The sequence below is a fragment of the Manis javanica genome, chromosome 4, assembly GCF_040802235.1.
Source record: "Manis javanica isolate MJ-LG chromosome 4, MJ_LKY, whole genome shotgun sequence".
In the NCBI taxonomy this organism is placed as follows: Eukaryota; Metazoa; Chordata; class Mammalia; order Pholidota; family Manidae; genus Manis; species Manis javanica.
In genome coordinates, this window is record NC_133159.1 from 160793592 (window position 1) to 160809439 (window position 15848).

A 15848-nucleotide genomic window follows, 5' to 3' on the forward strand; every position below is an offset into this window, starting at 1 on the left:
AAGGGCCTTCCAGGAGGAGGCAGCAGCTAGTGCAAAGGCCCAGGGGCTGTTCCAAGATACTCCTCATTGGGGACTAGAAAGAAGGTCCAGTGTGGCTGGGGTGGGGTAAGGGAGAAGGTGGCACTGCCTAAGATCAGAAAGGGACAGGGCCAACCCTGCAGGACACTGGTTCCCATCCCTGATGCAGCAGAGCGGGGCCCCAGTGTGCCCATGAAAGATGGGTGGGCTGAGAACCGTGCTCCAGAGCCCAGGAGGCCAGGGTAAGGTACTTCCCTGTCTGGTTTTGTTTGTTTGTTGTTTCTGCAGACTTCCCAGCACTGAATTGCGACTCTCCAAGAAGGGGATAAAGACCCTAGTGTTTCTCAAACAAATTCACCCAGAAAGCTAGGGTTCCTTTGAACCCATTTTGGGAATCTCTGGGCCATATCATAAGACATACAAGTGAGAGAAATGGCTAGAATGGAAGTTGGAAAAGGAAAAGAAAGACTACCACAAAAGGCATTCTAAAAGTCTAGCCTTTATCCTGTAGCAGCAGAGAGTCATCCAAACATTGCTGTGTTGTGTTTTGACTTTTTAATGTGTCCTTTATAGAGATTTTAATTATACAAAAGAGATATTATCGATCTGGCCAATGCCTCAATTTCCCAGTTAATCATACCTCTTGGAGAGCCACCTCATTCTTTTTAATTCATTATGACCATGAGCTATAATTTATTTACTCCTGTCCCTACCAACCACCTCTCCAGTCTCGAGTTTTCCACTTTTACAAACAGCAGTGAAATAAACCTCCCTGAACACACAGCGCAGGGAACATTTACAAATATCTCCTTAGAGGAAAATTTAGCAGTGGGATTGCTAAGTTAAAAGGTAAATCCACTTTTTCCTTTGACAGCTATTGCCAAATTTTCTTCCAGAGTAAAATGAAATGAAATCTGGGGTTCGCTTTAAAATACTGTAACCTCCCCAACAAGGAACAGGGATGGCAGCATGTTGACAGCTACAAAAATGGGATGATGGGTACTAGGAGTCTGTTTTGCTGTTCTCTCTACTTGTGTGCATATTTGAAATTCCCCACAGTGAAAATTTCAAGTCTTCCTGAAACGTGCTACGACATTTCACTCCCACCAACCCTGAGTGAGAGTAACTGTCCCCCCAACAGGCCCACCGCAGTGGGTCTCACCGGGATCTGAAGGCTCATCTGTTGCTATTGTGGTTTTCCAATTTTCATTTTTTTGGTCGTAGAAAAGTCCTCTCTCTTGTTTCAGGTTCCATTTCTTTAATCATGTGAGATGGACCACCAATCCCTGCATGTTTTGGCCCTTCCTTTTCTTTCTTCTTTCTTATGAACCAACTGTTCCTCTTTACCTCCTTTGTGGTGTCAGGTTTCCTTCCTGACTTCTGTGGGCTTTTGGTAAATGTGCGAACAAGGCCTTTGGCACAAGGGTTGCAAATGCATTTTTGGCCATTGGTCTTCCATTGTAGTGTCTTCTTCCAAACAGAGGATTTCCTATAAAACAGGGAAAACATTTGCTAGTTTCTTCCCTTATGCATCTAGGCATTGGGTAGTTTGAGGAAGGGCTCACTCTGTTGGCAATGTGAAAGCTGGATGGGGGCAGGGCCGCCCTGGGAGAGAGATGGCGAGGCTGAGAACGGGACAGGCCTGAGCAGGGGAGGCAGCTGGATGACTGCATTTTCCGTGTTGAACAGGTGGGCAGGTAATGCCACTGACTGGGACAGAGAATTCAGAGGGAAACGCAGGGCTCAGAGGAAAAAACAATTCACTCTCCCACAGCACTTCCCGCCCCGTGTGGTCACACCTGTTGACATGGTATGTCTCCTCCTGTAGACATGGGCCAGGATCCCGCCTCCTTCTTCTCTCTGTCCCCACAAACGGCACGGAAATGCTGCCCAATAACTGTAAAAATGAGTGCATGAGGGAATCCTGAGTTCAAGGTGCCTCTGCCTGCGTGGCGACGTCAGGAGGGGGAAGGAGGCATCACAGCTGAAGGGAATTTCTCCTCCGCAGCCACCCCGGCCCCGCCAAGGAGTTGTGGCTGTCCGCACCTCGTCTGAGCCAGCAGGACCTGGCTGTGTCCTGGCCACCAACCTATAGCAGAAGACAAAGAGCTGCCTCTGGTCTTTGAAGCTCTAGACTCCCAGGGCTCCTGGGGTATGACAGGCCGAGGGGCCCTGCCAGACCTGAGGAAGTCCTCCACCTACGGTGAGCCAGGGAACCAGGAAGCCAGTAAGGTCACCAGGTAGACTGCAGAGGCCAATCCAGAGACTGGGACCCTCGGGAACTCACCAGAAAGACTGGCTAACCCTGACAGATCACAGCCGCCAGAGGAAGGCCAACGAGGCTGGTCACATTTCTGGGGGTCATTTCTAGCTCACTACCTGGAAACAGGGAATAGAAACACTGACAAGACAGTGCCTGACCAGTGAGCAGCGGAAGGGGAGAAAAGGACGCGGTGGGGCTCCCACCTCATAAGGCGTGTCTTCTCAGGCCCGGGCTTATAGCTTCCAAAGGGGAATCCAGAATGCTTCCATCGGAGTCCAGGCCCCGGTGCTTTCCAAGAACGATCCTAGGAGACAACAGGCTGGAGCCTCAAATCTGTACCAGGAGCGCCCTCTGCTGACCATCCGAGGCTACGCACCTGTGCTCCTCTCCTGCGCCTGAGGCTGAGGGAGAAACCCGGGGACTCCAGACATCCGTCACCTGTGCGCCACACGGGCCCCGGCTCCTCGCTACATTTAGCTCCTGCTCCTCTAGTCCCATGACCTCGTAACAACAAAGGCCCAGGCTGGGCCATTGTATCCATTCCCCTGCCTCTAGGCCATGAAATTTCTCAAGAACTTGGAATTCCTTTCTGAAGCCAGCCTGCGCATTTTGTCATGCCTCTCCTCTCTTCTCCATCTCAAAAAAACAAAACAAAAAAATCCTTCCCTGCCTCTGGCGCAAAGACCTCCTGCGCCTCCCACCATAGGTCGTTCTATTTATTAAACTGCTCACCCCAAAGTCAACATGCCTACCCAGCTTCCCCCAGCCCTGGGCGTGAGGTTCTCTAAGGGAGGGCACTCTCCACTCCGCGGAGACCAGCCCTCCTTGCCGCCGACTCCTGGGGACAGTAGCTGCTGTGGGCTCACTCCTGTTGGGATGCCCCAGAGTACGGCGCCCACTCCATGCGTCTATGTGCAAATCCGTGCGAATGGCCAGTGTACGCATCTGCGTCCAGGCGTGCCACATGTCCTACAGCACATGTGTCCACATCTATGGGGTCGCTGCTGGGTGACCTGGGTGGGGCGCCTCACCCAGGCTGCCGGCTGGCTCTGAGCTGGGGCAGCCACTATTCGTTACCCCCAGAGGGCAGCACTGAGCTTCTTTGGCGCAGCGGGTGGAGTCCGGGCCTCGTTGGCTCCGAAGCACAGAAGGCTCAGCGCCCAGAGTGCCTTCAGATCGACAGTGAAAGCAAGGGAATAACAACCCAAAATCCAGGCTAGTGCTTCGTACACTGTGGGGTGGAGGACCGGCACGGGAAGGGGCACTCCTCAAAGTTTCTAAAATTGGGTGGTGGGTTCACGGGTGTTTGTTGTATCTTAATTCTTAAATTCTACCCACGTTGTGTAGGTATTATTTTAAATCTATTCATTATTACTTTCTTTAAATAAAAAATGGCCTCTGAGCTCTCTCTAGAACAGGGAAAGACCACTCACCCCTCGAAGTAACCTCCTCTGGGGAAAAGTGAGCCTCCCAACTCCCTAAGTCGGCCAGAACTCCTGCGAGGGCTCTGAGCTTCCCTGACTGGTGTCGACCATGGCCCTGAGGAAGGCAGAGCCCAGCGTCTTCTGCCCTGGGTCCCCCACCACCCTCCCTCCTGGATAAACTGCACATCTACGCACAGCTCACATGCACATTCACACACTCTCAGACTCATACACAGCTCACAGGCATTCACACGGAATCACATGCACTAGTCACCTGCTCTCAGACTGACATATTCACACACTCCTAGACTCATACACGCTCACACATTTACATGGCGCTCACACACATTCACACTCTCCCATTCACAGTCTCACAAGTAATACACTCAGTCATTCATACTCTTACACATTCATATACACGCGCTCAGATGCCCACATTCACACACTTAGCCACAGCTCTCACTGAATCACACTCGCATACACTCATAGACTCACACATTCATAATCACAGATGTACACACGCATTCATAGACTCATACACCCTCACACACATTACTACACATTGACAGACTCTCATACTCACAATCCACTCACATGCATATTCACACAGACTCACACGCATTCCCACCCACAGGCTTACACACCCTCACATTCACAAGCCCATACACACTCACACTCCCTCATATCCACACTCACACATTCATACAGACTTGCACAGCCTCACTAATACTCATTCACAGACTCACACTTTCACACACAGGCACACTCTTGCACACTTGTGCACCTTCACACAGCCTCTCACTGCCCACACTTTATGCTCTCATTCACACAAAGCAGTCATTGCCACTCACACACTAGCTATTAACCTTGAGTCCTGGTGGGAAGGAACTTGGCCCTCCTTGACCTCAAGACAGATCTCTGGAATCTTCCAGAAGACCCCAACCCCAAGGTTAGAGGGAGGCTTTTCCTCAGACTGGAGGAAGCAAAAGCCGGGCCAGGGTCATGTGACAGCCCTTTGCAAGTCCAAATGCAGAGGAACTCCCCAGATTTCCTGCACCCATTCGTTAGTTCATTCTCTCCCTGACTACACAAGGGAGGGCCTGGGGACATGACAGGGACACAGCAGGCCCTGATCTTGGGAAGCTCAGAGGAGGCCCTTGGGCCTCGCAGGGTGCCTGAGCAGGGCGCTATGGGAGCCTGAGCATATGGGGCTGAGTATGCACCTTACAGGGGCCTCGGCATAGCCTGAGGAGCAGGACAGCTGGGGAAGGGCTCTGAGCAGGGACCTGTACACACAGGGCTCACAGGTGGACGCTGGGCTCCCAGGCAGGCGCGTGGCATGTGCACAGGCCCCCGACTCAGAGCCTATGCCCCAGACTCCCAGCCGGCACCCGGAGCTCCCAGCTGGTGAGGACAGAGGCCTCTGCAAGAGATGGGGCAGCAAACAAAGCAGGCCCCCTGCCACTTCCGGGCCTTCAAGGGGTCCTCACCCACCTGGCAAGGAGAGTTGGCTGGGGAGGCAGAGACAAGAGCTGGGCCTGGAGAGGCTGGCAGGGGCCAGTGTGCCTTAATCAACCCAACAGAACAGGAGAGGACAGAGCCGTTCTGCAGAGACCAACAGCAAGTGCCCAGAAACTCCAGGACTGGTGGGTGCGCTCAGCCCCCGTCCCAGGAGTAGAGACAGCCCAGAAACCCAATCCGCTAGTCCAGGGAACCCCCAACAGGTGCAGTCGTGTGCTCCCTTAACTCGTCAGAATGAGTCCCCCATGAGTAACAGAGGGTTGGTCTGTGCAAAGGGTTAGAAACAAATACAGAACACCAAGAACCCAGGAATCTTTAGGAAAACCTGCCAGCTTCTCCCAAAGAGCACCCCCGACCCCCACCCCAGCCAGGCTGCTAGCTCTAGCCCAGCATGGAGTGAGGGGTTTGGGGGTGCACCAATGGAGTGCAGCTGGGGTCTGGAGGCCTGGGAGAACAGAGCCGGGACAGCTCAGGGAAGGTGCTGGGTCCTGGCTCCCCAGCCAAAGCCCATTCCTGGATAAGGGAGGGTGAGGCTGGTTCCCGCCTACACATTCCAGCTGCTGCAGCCACACCCTTCCAGCCTGTTCTCACCAGTTCCCATGATTTCCCAGGCTGCTCTGGGCCTGGCTCTTAGTGCCAACTCCCAGAATCCTTCAGGGCACAGAATGCAACTACAGGGACCCTGATCTAAATGTCCAAAAGCCCACTTCCACTGGGACAACTGCCTCCCCACAACACATACACATGCATGCAGACAGGTGTACACACACACACACACACACACACCACTGAACCGTCCTTAGCCCCAGGACACCAGGACAGAGAGTGGAGCTTTCAAGGGGCCTAGGCCCTTCCCTCTACTGCGAACAGTTCCACCCCCTAGACAAAGTGCTGCCCACTTGCCATAAAGCCTTAGACAGGGGAGGGGGGATGGCAGTCAAAGTCCCTAGAGGGTCCCTGGGAATTGGGTCACCCCAGAATGCCAGCCCTAGGGCTCAGACAGAGGAAGGCTAGGGACAGGAGAACTGAGGGGTCCCTGCCCCAGCCTGACATATGTCCGGCCAGTCTTCCCACCACTGCTCAGTCATGGGCCAGCTGGGGTCCACCCCCCACCCAACCCTCAACTGGGCTGTGTGGATGACTGTGGCTCGGCCTGCTACCCCTCACAGGCTCATCTGTCAGCTTCTCTTCCCATAGCCCTGGTGTCACCCATCCTGACCATCCATGCAAGACAGAATTCCCACACCCAGCCTGGGCCCAGGGCCAGGGCACATTTTTCCCACCAAGGCCTGGGAAATTATCCCTGCTGCCCTGGGCCCGCCAAAGCACAGCCAGGCCCTGCTGCAGAAGCGTGACAGAGGGTACCGGCCCAGCCCCCAGGCTGAGCTCAAAACTGCTGAGGCCACAGACGGGGGGCGATGGGCAGACAAGGGGATGCCCCTCAGCCATTCACAGGAGGGACTGAAATGCTACCCTACCCTGAAAGTGCGCCAAGGAAGAGGGTGGGCAGTGCATAAGGGCCCCATATCCCAGACTTCAGGTTCCCTCCTGACCCCTGCCAGGCCTGGCCTGACCACAGACGGGCTGGGGAAGCTACACAGCTGGGCTGTGCTGGGCTGGGCTGGGGTTCCCCAGGGGGGAAGGCATGGCCCCAAAGTCCCAAAGCCTCCATCTCAAGGTCACAGTCCATCCACCAAGAACCCAGGGGCCTCATCCTCCTTTTACAGGGAGGAAATGAGGCCCCGTGAGAGAAGGTGAATTATGGGCAGAATTTCACAGTTGAGTGGTGGGAACTGAGTTTGACTGACCCCTGCATGGGTCACTCCCAGCCCCAGTGCCAATGCAGGGAGCCCAGCAGGGGTGTGGAGAAGCAAGGCCTGGGGGCACAGGAAGGGCTCTGAGCAGGGACCTGTACACACAGGGCTCACAGGTGGACGCTGGGCTCCCGGGCAGGCGTGCGGCATGTGCACAGGCCCCTGACTCAGAGCCTCTGCCCCAGACTCCCAGCCGGCACCCAGAGCTCCCAGCTGGTGAGGGCAGAGGCCTCCACAAGAGATGGGGCAGCAAACAAAGCAGGCCCCCTGCTGCTTCCAGGGGGGTGCCCTTGCCCACCCCCAGCTCTCAGAACACCCCTCACTGTTTCCCCAGAATCCACTGAGCAAGGAGCAAAGCCCAAGGCCCACACCACAGACTGTCTTGAGCCTCAGCCTCCAGCTCCCCAAGTGCAGAGGTAAAGAAGGGTGTGCGTAGGGGGTGAACAGCAGGCACCCCAATTTCCCAGGCCAGTGTGGGGGCTGGGGCTCCAGCGGGCTGCCCCCCACAGCCAGCACCCCACCCAGCAAGGAAGTGCGAGGCAAGCAGTTCCCACACCTTGTGCCAGGCAGCTGCCAGACATGTTCCTTACAAGGCCGTGGTGCTGAGCTGGCTCTGGGGCAGGCAGGCGCCTGGGCAGGGCACAGCACACCTGGCTTGGCCAAGCCCAGACGCACCCTCTCCAGAGGAATGTGGACGCCGCCCGGGCTGGCCCTGGGAAAGCTGCCGCCCCGTGCCTCCCGCCAGCCCTGACTCAGCCTGGTGGGCAGGAAAGCTGCAGCCTCATCAGGACCAGGTCTGTCCCACCCCACCCTCCCTGCTGGCCCCCAGGGACTGAAGCAGAGGACAGGCCCTGCAAGAGGAGCCAAGAACCAGGACAGCACCCACCAGGCCTCCGGACTTGGGGGACGGCAGGATCCTGTCAGATTCACCCTCTGCTGCACTGCCCAGGGTCAGCCCCCAGCCGATTCCTCCAAATATCAGGAGAGCTGGGGGCTCAAAACAGTGTTCTGCCCTGTAGCATGGGCCTCGCTGCTTCTCGAAGCCTCAGTTTCCTCATCTGTAGAAGGAGCCCACAATGGCTCCTGCCCACGGCACAGGGCTGGGTGGTGGGAGAAGCTGCTGCGTGCCCTGGAAGCATCCAACAAGCAGCAGCAAGTTCACCCCAGCGCTGGCCAGGCCCCTAACGTGCAGAGGGCCCACCAGCTCTGGGAAGGCGCTCCACTTGGGGAGAAGCAGCAGAGAGCCCCTGGGGCCTGCTTCTCCCTGGTCATCAGCCCCCAGAGGCCTGCTCAGCCCCACACTCCCTACAGGAGCTGAGTGGTCCCATCAGTCTCCTTCTCCATTTCCCAGCATGGCTATGCCACCCTCCCCACTCAGACCAGGAGCTCCCCAGAGGCAGGGGCAGTGCTTCTCCCTCAGTCGGAAGGCTCCCTGGGACCGGGTCTGCCCCTCTCTACCTCCCCACAGTGCCAAGCCCTGGGCCACAGGAACCAAAGGCAGTGAGACCCCTTCCCTCCTCGGTGCCACCCCACTCTGCCAGGCTCTGAACCTCCCTGTTTGCCCACTGGCCAGCCCCCAAATATAACCCTGGAGCTGCTTCACAGTGGCCCCTGCCCAACCCTGGGTGCTGGCAAACCTTCCAGAAGGTTCCCCACCCAGAAGGAGGCCTGCTGCCTCCAGCCTGGATGGAGGGCCCTCTCAGACCCTCCCTCCCTGAGTCCTTCCCCAGCCCTGTGGCCAGACCTTCCTAGGACCTACACTTGTCCCCTGCCATTCAGACCCCCTCTTCCAGGCCCTTCTTCCAGGCCCCACCAAGTCTTTGGGGCTGACAGCAGAGGCTGGGGTTGGGGGCCACACAGACAAAGGTTTCTGGGACAGCAGCCCTGGCTCCCCTGGGCTCAGGAAGGGAGGGGATGGGTCTCTGGACCTATGGGCCCTGCTGCCCCCTGCCCACCTCCCCTCACCCAGGCCAGGCTTCTCCCCACAGCCCAGGTTGGCAGGATAAACAGTCCTAGTGTTGAGTGTTGTGCCTCAGTTACCAGGGAGGGAGGCTGGGGACTGGCTCCCTGCCTTGTTTGGGCCCCAGGCTGAATGCCTGGGTGGGGAGGGAAGGCAGGAGATTTGGGGTGTGGAGAGCTTACTTCCCTCTCCCAGCACCTGCGGCAGGGAGGGCCCGCTGGGACTCGCAGCTTGCTGGGCAGATTCAGACTTGCGGCCGCCCTACCTTTCTGCTGGCTCTGGGATGCACCAGGCCGGGTGGAGCGTACTGAGGGCAGGGCGCACTCCCCTGCAGCTCAGACGGAGATTTGGGGGCTATGGCCCCAGTGTCCCACGGTGCTACAACATCCCAACCCCCAGAACAGACCAACCACAGCCTGGCTCAGGCCACTGAGGAGAGGTCCCAGGACACCAGGTCAAGTCACTGCCCCTCTCTGGACCTCAGTTTCCCCATCTATAAAGTGTCAGGAGCTGGCCTGGTCCCTGAAGGGCCTCTGTAGTTCTCTTCTTCCCATCGCTGAGAGGTGGGGGAGTTGGACTGTGGGCAGGGAGTTGTGGCCAGCTGGGAGCCCCTTGCCATAAGGCGCCAAGTCTCCACAGGCCCGCTGCCCTGCCAGAGACTGGCCCCATGAGTACCATCAGGCGGTGGAGTGCAGGAGCCCAGGAATGGTGTTGGCAGGGAGAACTACCCTTTCTCCCTCTCCCAGCAAGGCCGAGACAACAGCCTATTTGACCCCTGGTGACTTCTCAGGGTAGCTATCGTAGCCTTAGCCCCCTGCCTCTCAGACAAGAGCCAGCCTTCATTTACTAGATCTTTCACTGAGGGCAGACTGTGTGCCTGGCTCTCTGCTGGAGGCCAGGGAGGCAGGAATGAGGCCCCCTCCCAGTGTCAGGACTCAGCCTGGTGCAGGAGGTCACAGGCAACACTGAACAGGCCCCGTGAAGACAGGCAGGGGAGGCTTGAGTGAGGTGGGGGCGCATGGAGAAGCTGAGTCTCAGGGGGCGGGGGGCAGGGCAGAAGGGGAGAGGGTTTAAGCATGTGTACTCCAATAACACGAAGAGGTGAGCATTTGGGGTGGGTCTGCAGGTGAGGCCAAGAGACCAGGAGATGGGCCAGGATCTGTCTTTAAGGCCTTGTGGCCAGGCTGAGACACTGGGAACGGGGGTCATCACAGCAGCAGGGGAAGGACCTGGCCGCGGGCCGGAGGGGCCCATCTGCCTACAGGCAGACACTGTCTCTACCCCCTAACCCCAGCAAATCCCAAGACCTAGGCCTCAGCTTTGGATAAACACATGAGCTAATGCCAGTCCAATCCAGACCTGCCTCCCAAAGCCTCCAGCTGGCAAAACAAAAGAGAAAAGAGGCCTGCCTATACAAGTGCGCCAGCCACTGGGCTGCTGGGCGGGGGCAGGCACGGGGGCTGACCTAGATGGGAGCAGAGGGTCCTGGGCAGGGCTGGCCCCCAGGGGGAAGGAAGGCCCCTTCCGGAGCAGCTGCCCTTGTTTGCTGCCTGCAAATGTGGGAACCCTCCAATGGCCAGATCTCATTCCGCACTCAGGAAGCTGGGACACTGGATTTGAGAGAGAAGCCTCCCAATCTTTAAGAATTAGAATGGGTTCCAAAATAGCACCCTGTGCAGGTGAAACAGAACATGCAAGAGAGCCTTGGAGTTTGGGAGCCAAGAGGGTAATCAAACCCAATGGCCCCTGACAAAAGAGTAAACTGAGGCCCAGCAGGGAACAGACCTGCCAACAGGATCAAGTCCAGCCCCCTGACTCTCCTGCGCTCCCCACAGCAACCCACCCCCTCCCAGGGGACTCCCAGAACGGGAGCACAGACTGTTCCCACCCCCTCTCCAGCCTGGCTAAAGGGGCCAGGCTGCGTGGCCCCACACTGACCACCCCACTCCCCAGCAGGCCTTTGCTCGCCACACTTCTGGTCCCGAGGCTTCCCACACCCTCACAGCAGCCAGAATTGCTCTCCCACTCTACAGAAAAGGGTACTGAGGCCAGAGAGGTCAGGCCATTGTCCACAGTCATTCTTTGACACATTCCAGACAGTCACAAGAGGGCTTTGTGCCAGCTTGCCAGTCCCTGTAACTAGGGTGGCAGGGAGGGCTGGGATGAGTCAGGCACAGGGCTGGGAGAGTTCAGAGTGGCCCGAGCACATGACCAACTCCAGAGAAGCCAGGCCTCAGCTCCCCATTCCTGAGTCTGAAGTGGGGGCCCTGCAGCCTCAGGGTCAGGGGTGAAAGCACACAGCAAGGGGTGGTGCCTCCCGAGCAAGAGGGAACAGCAGTGAGAGGCCATGGTGTGGAGGAGTCCGAATGTGCATGGCGCCCCCACACCCACCATCCCTAGGAACCCCTGAGTCCCACCTCTCTCTCCTCTGGCACCTTCTGCTGTCCCATTCCTCAGGGACTCTTCGGCCACCCCAGAAGTGTTAAGGAGTCACCCATGGTGTCAGCTCTGTGCCAGTCCACGGCAGGGGACACGGGATGAACAGACTATGGGACTGCCCTCAGGCAGCTCAAAGCCCAGGGGGAAAGGTGGGTAGGTACAAACTGAAAATCACACAAGTCCAGCAGTCAGGGCCCTAACAGCTCTGAGGGAAGGGCTGGAGGGAGAGAAACACCCTGAGAGGGTCTCCAATAGTGGCACATAGCTAAGATTCTTCTCAAAATTTAAATCTGGGCTTTTTTCAACTTTTTATTTATATACAGAAAAATGCACAAATAATTCTCATATAACTTGATGAATTTGCAGAGTGGCTGCGCCATGGAACCAGCACTTAGATCACAAAGCAATCTGAACAGCCTCCCAGTGCCCCTGACTGCCCCTTTCCAGGGACCAGGCCCACAAGGGTGACCATTACTGCTGGTGGCATAGATGTGTTCAGCACACTTTTGCACTTGATATAACTAGACTCATAGAATATGGTTTCTTTTATGTCCTCTTGCTCAACATTACATCTGTAAAATTCTGTCACTGCTGTAGAGAATCCTGCTGTGTGAAGAGCACATTCTAGGCAGAGGAACTAGGGGAGCCCAGCCCCCAGCCTTGTTCCCAGAGCAAGTATCCGGAGTGTAGAGGACCTAGCAGGACCCTTCTTCACCCAAAAAAGATCAGTGCTTAACTCCAAACCTGCTCCCAGGAAGGGCAGCAGGGAAGAGCCAGGCCTGGGTCTGCAGCCCAAGGCCTCCCCCAACAGCCCAGGTCCTTTGTCCTGTTCACCAGCTTCCCAAATCCAGGCTGCTAAAGGACAGGACAGGCACCAGAGAGATATGCCAATCGAATGCAAATGAAATGTAAATGAACCCAGACTTCCTGAGTCAATGTGGCCAGTGGCCAGAATGGAGAGCCAGGCATCCAAACTCCTAGTGGCTAGACCACCTCCCTGCCCAGTGACCTCCCTCCTCCCACTGGCTCCTGAGGTACAGAGCTCCCCCCACTCCCAAACCCTCACCCTGAAGCTCTGGCCTCCTGCTCTTCATCCACTTATTCAACCATACTGACTCAGCCTCTGTCCTCCAGAAACTCAGTCTGTCTGGGGTGGAGACATAAACACAGCCACCACTCCCCAGTAAGAGGCAGGGCAGCATTTCTCAGCCTTGAAATTACTGGGGAACTTGGGGTCTCTTTAAATCCAAAAAAAATGTATTTTATGACACATGAAAATTGCATGAAATTTCAATGTTCATAAATAAAGATTTTTTGGAACACAGTCATGCCCATTTGTCCATGGGGTCGTTTCAAGAACAGATATGTGACAGAGATCATATGGCCAGCAAAACCTAGAATATTTACCATCTGGCCCTTTATACATTGTTTGCCCATAAAAACCTATGAAGTAGAGGTTAAGACCCCACTGTACAAATGAGGACTAAAGAGGATGCTGCACAGACTGCCTGCCCTGCAGAGGTTCGGACCCAACCCCCTCCCACTCCTGCCCCTACCTCCGTAGCCCAGTTGGTAAACCGGACCCACCTCAGGCGCGCACCTGGCAGCCCGGCAGCGCCCCCTGCCGGCGGTAGGGGGTGGCCGACGCCCGCTGAGCCCTGTCTCTTAGCGTCTGCTGCCACCCGGTGGCCTTCCTTGGAAGCGCAGCCAGGAGTCCCAGCTGAAAGGTATCCGAGAGAGCCCGCTGGTGCAGACAGGTGTACAAATAGATCAATGTGCAAACTATTCTAGGCAGGAAATCAAACCTCCAAGCTAGTGTCCACTGAAAACGTTTCACCTTGTCCCTGTTTATTTGATGGGTGAGTGCCCAGCAGGATGCCTAGATGCTTAACAAATATTTGTTGACAGGCTGTGAACCTCCAGCTTCTGGGAATTTGAGCAAAGAACGTGAGCTTTGGCCAGAAAGTGACAGGAGGGGCCTTTAAGGTCTGCTGACCCAAGTCCCCCGACCCATACATTTGGCTTTGCATGCTCTTCCTTCTTACCTTCGTTCATAATTCCTTCCTTCTTTCAACAAACTTCTTAAGCACCATGCCAGGCACTGCACTGGAGAAACGCCTGAGAGCAAAACATGTAGTCCCTGCCTCCTGGAGCTGACAGTCTAGTGGGAGAGATCATCACCCAGTAATTTCAGTAAGGTGTGAGGAGGCACATTTAGGGGGAGCAGAGAAGCCTAAATGAGCAGCAATAGGGTGACCTGAACTTGTTGAGCTTCAAGCGACCTGAAGAATGGGGTGAGTCAGCCAAAGAGGGAGTATGCATGTGCAAAGGCCCAGTGGTGAGGAGCAACCCAGCAAGTTGCTGAAAGAAGGCCTGAGATGCAGGAACACAGAGGGTGGCCTGGCAGGGTGGCTGGGAGAAGGGGATGAGGAGGCTCAGGGGAGAAGGGGACTGTGCCAGGCAGAGCTGCCAACACTGGGTGAATGCGTGGAATCCACAGGAGGCTTCTACTCCCATCCTGTGACTGGGCAGCTCTCATGGCTGGAAAGTTCCCCTTTCTTCTGGGATGAAATCAGCCGCCCTAAAACCTCTCATGCCCAGAGGCTCCTGTCCTTGGAGCATACAAGTCCCTTCCCTGTCCCCAGGACAGCCTTGTGGGCTGTTCCCTGGCAGAGACATTCTCACGGGGTGGGTGCTCCATAGTTTTAATGAACTGAACGAAAGATTTGAATGATTACAGGCAAACCCACAGTTGCCACAGAGATTCAGGACAACAGTTACAAACGGTGACCATACCCACAGCTCTCCAAACCAGTCAAAAGTACCCTCGCCCCCATCGCATCCCAGGGGAATGTGCAGAGCCCACATCTCAGAAAGATAACTCCACCCTTGGATAATTTGCCCGACGAAATCCAAGACCCGATCCTCCCGCTCAGGGCGCCCTCTGCTGGGCAGGCCTGCAGTCAACGCCTGGCGCCGCCGCCGCCGCCACCACCTGCCGGCGCGCGCCCCGCCTCCCTACCACGCGAACGACCCCCGCCCCTTCCCCCACACACGCGTCTCCCAAGGAAGTCCCTGGCCATCCCTGACTGTCCAGGGGCATCTCTATCCTCCCTTTGTCCTCCCTCCTGCTCCCTCGACAAGCCTATTTCAGGCATCCCCAAATCCCACCATCCCTAAATCCCCGTTCTCTGTTGGTCTCAAATTACAATCGTCAAATGTTGGAGCAGCAATAAACTATTATTATCATCATCGTTACTATTATTATTATTATTACTGAAGCTACCACTGACTGGTGCCAGGCCCTGTTATCTTACGACCTCCACACACAGGAAGGGCAGCTGCAGCCAGGTGTGAAGGAGCTTATTTATTACTCACGGTCACAGGGCAAGAATTTTAAGAAAGCTGGTGTTTTTCATCTGCCTGGATAGGGTTTGTCCTGCCTCAGGAAGGGGGATAGGTGGGCCTTGAGATGCGGCAGGGCCCTCTAGGGCCCCAGGAACCCCACCACACCCCTCTTCAGAATCCCAGAAAGGGAAGGAATGTGGTGGAAGTCAGCTCTTTAATGCAACCATCATTTTGCCTTGCCGGGAAACTGCCAGGAGGCTGGGAGAGAACAGAAAGAGTAATTTTAATGGGCATTTCCCCCTGCTGGACTCTCATCAGCCCTTTCCCACTATACAGGCGACCCTTGCCCAAGGCCACAGTGCTGAACCGGGACCGAAGCTGGCCAGCTCCCCGCCCGGAGCTCCTGCCTGACCCGGGTCTCTGTTGGAAAAGGGACCACAGAGTAGACAGACGGTGGGAAGGACGGCTCGCAAAACAAATGCACACACTACAAGTTGCCAGCTGGTGCCCCCACCCCAGAGGACACCCTACAAGTTGCCAGCTTGTGCCCCCTAGGGAGAGGACCCTCCCCACACGCCTCGAGGGGACCCGGTTACCTGTTAGGGTTTACGCCCTCAGGGAGGTGGAACGTGCGGTGGGGAGGGGAGGGGTGCCTCACCTCTGTTCCGAAGCCTGGTCTGTGCTGCCATCTTGTGGCCATATTAGGAAGTGCGCCTGTTCGGGCGCTCTTCATTCGGCCTGAAATTCAAAGCCTTGAATTGAGCAAAACTGAGCACTGCTCTGGGATTACCGCGGATGCAGGGTGGCCTCCAAAGGACAGGGTTCAAAACTCAACTCAGCGCCAGATACCCACCAGAACAGAAAGTCATGCAAAGATTCCAAAAGATGCAGGAAGCCTGCCCTGGAGGAGGGATCAGGAAAGGCTGATTCAGACAGCAAGTGATGGGGAACCTGGGCCTTAAAGGTCAGGTAGGATTTGAGGCAAGCAAAGATGAAGGAAGACACTCCAGGTGGAAGGGCCCGCCCAGGCAAAGGCACAGAGGCAGGAAGACATCAGTTCT

At 56.2% G+C, this 15848-nt stretch overlaps 1 long non-coding RNA gene across 3 annotated transcripts; it reads right to left on the reverse strand.

The window, feature by feature from the left end:
* Positions 1–513: 513 nt before the first annotated feature.
* Positions 514–15449, reverse strand: LOC108399567 (uncharacterized). Of its 3 annotated transcripts, none has more exons than XR_012130772.1 (5): positions 15384–15449; positions 2485–2585; positions 2306–2397; positions 1818–2107; positions 514–1507 (listed from the first exon to the last, which is right to left on the reverse strand). It is a non-coding gene; the product is annotated as an uncharacterized lncRNA (long non-coding RNA). The 3 variants fall into 3 exon arrangements; XR_001853677.3 differs by lacking the exon at positions 15384–15449 and adding an exon at positions 2658–10387; XR_001853676.3 differs by lacking the exon at positions 15384–15449 and having other exon boundaries at positions 516–1507; positions 2485–10386.
* Positions 15450–15848: the final 399 nt, after the last annotated feature.